Here is a 2,113-nt window from a genome sequence, read left to right on the forward strand (position 1 = left end):
CCACTCCCCGGGCACCCCCCGCCTCACCCCCATCTCCTTCCCCTGCTCCGCACCCCCCCGCCGCGACACGCAGCTCGCCCTCCGCGGCCGCCCCCCACACGCGGCGGGGACACGCCGGGGAGCCGCGTCCCCACGCTTCCCCCCCACGAGGAACAGGGCTGCGCTTCTCGTGGGGGGGGACGACAAGGGGACCCCGCCACATCCCGGCTCCCCGGGTGGGCAGCCCCCCCTCCCCGTCGGCCCCCCACACCGGCCCCCTTGGGGGGGAGAGAGGGGGTTTGGCGACCCCCGGCCCCCGAGAGGAGGCGTCCGTGGGGGGGCGAGGGGGGGCGCGGCGTGGGGGCCGGGGCGCCGGGCCGGCTGTGCGGAGCACATGGGCGCCCCGCGTTACCTGCTGTGCGCCACGGCCGCCTCCACCGCCACCAGCTCCCCAAATAATCCTCAGCCCTTGTTGGAGGGGGGAATGGAGGGGGGGGGGGGGGGGGGGGAGGGAGGGGGTGAGTCCTCCCTAAAACAAACCTCCCATTGAGCGAGGCGGGGTGGAGAGCCGGCCCGGGGTCTGCCCCTTCACATGGCGATGTCTCCGGCAGGTCCCGGCAGCGGCCGCCCGGGCCACACAGGTAGCTGCTGCTGCTGCTGCTGCTGCTCCTGCTGCTGCTGCTGCTGGTGGTGGTGTTGCTGCTGCTGCTGCTGCTGCTGCTCCGCCGCCCGGCCGCCCTCGGCTCGCATCCTCCCGCCGCCGCCGGGCTGCACCTTGGCGCAGAAGGCAGCTCCCACTCGTCCCCCAGCCCTCTCCTCCCGCCCCCACGCTGCCCGGGGAAAACGAAAACGCCGAAGAAAAAAAAAAAGAAAAAAAAATAAAAACTAAAACAAACAAGCAAACAAACAAACAAAAAAACACCGCGGCCGGCGGCCCCCCGGGGAGCCGCCGCCGCTGTTGCGACGCGCCCGCAGCCGCCCCGCCGCGGGGCTCGGGCACCGGCCTCGGGCTGCCGTGCCCCGGCTGCGCTGCTCTCCCCGCTCGCTCTGCCGGCCTCTGCTCAGCCGGCGAGCATAGCGGCAGCTTGCTTTTTGTGCCTTTTTTTTTTTTTTTTTTTTTTCCCCCCCCCCCCAATTTTTTTTTTTTTTTTTTTTTTTTTTCCCCTTGCTTTCCCACGCTGGCTGAATGTGACTTGACCCCGTTTCAAAAAAAGTTTGACATAGTGCTTCAACATTTCCGCATTCCTCCGCGACTACAAAGGCTGCAGCCGCCTCCTTCTGCTTTCTGTCTCTGCTCTCTGTCTTCACACTCAATGAAATCCTTCATGTGCCTCTGCCAAAGGCGGCCGCATACCGCAAGGGTCGCCGCGAGCGCCGCGGCCGAGCCCGGCCCCGAGCGAGGCGCCCCGGGGGGTCCCGGCCCGGCCCCGCCGTGCTCGGCGCTGTGCGGCACCGCTCGGTGCCTCCCTCTCGCTCCCCGGCTCGGCGGCGCTGGGAGAGAGTTACCCTTCCCGGTGGCTTATTTTTTTGTGCCCCCACCCCTTCCCGAGAATAACCTTTTTATTATTTTTTTTCCCCGGGGAAAAACAGATTATATATATATATATATTATTCACGGGGCTAGGGAAGGAAAGCAGCGGCCACGAATGCTTTCGGGAAGCACCACGAAAGATCCCCCCTCCCACCGCCCGCCGAGGCGAGGTCCTTGCCCCCGGAGACGCCGGGGCAGGGGGCAGCGGGGGGGCTCCGAGCACGCCGCCGGCTCTGCTGCGGGGAGCTTTGTGCGGAGCTGCTTCCTACAAATAGTGCAATTCACCACAGGAAATAATAAAAAAAAAATGAAATCACAAAACAGATGCCAGTCTACTCCGTCTGCATGATGGGGTCTCGGGCTGAATGCACATGTGGGGAGCCTAATTCCCGGCTGGTACCTCCCTGCAAAACCTTCTCGGGACCTCGGAGGTGGCCGGCACCCAGCTCCGGAGCGAGCCCTTATGGTGGTTTAACTGGCAGAGGGTGAGCCACATCGCCTCTTGCAATGGGAAACGTAATTTCACTAAGTGGGTTTATAACTCAAAAGTAAATGTTGAGGGCTTGGTATCATACATTGTATGATTTAGAGATAGAGAAACTA

The 2,113-nt window shown here is 63.8% G+C and overlaps 1 protein-coding gene across 3 annotated transcripts in view; it reads right to left on the reverse strand.

Annotated features, from left to right (window-relative positions):
• The window catches only part of CDK6 (cyclin dependent kinase 6), a 136,767-nt gene extending 135,345 nt beyond the window's left edge, over nucleotides 1-1,422 (reverse strand). The window contains exon 1 of one of the 3 annotated variants that reach the window (XM_035318726.1): nucleotides 520-1,409. The gene's annotated coding sequence lies outside the window, so the exon portion shown is untranslated. Of the gene's footprint in view, nucleotides 1-391 lie in introns of all 3 variants that reach the window. The other 2 variants (XM_035318727.1, XM_035318728.1) reach the window with 2 other exon arrangements.
• Nucleotides 1,423-2,113: the final 691 nt, after the last annotated feature.

The sequence above is a fragment of the Oxyura jamaicensis genome, chromosome 2 (genome assembly GCF_011077185.1).
Source record: "Oxyura jamaicensis isolate SHBP4307 breed ruddy duck chromosome 2, BPBGC_Ojam_1.0, whole genome shotgun sequence".
Lineage (NCBI taxonomy): Eukaryota > Metazoa > Chordata > Aves > Anseriformes > Anatidae > Oxyura > Oxyura jamaicensis.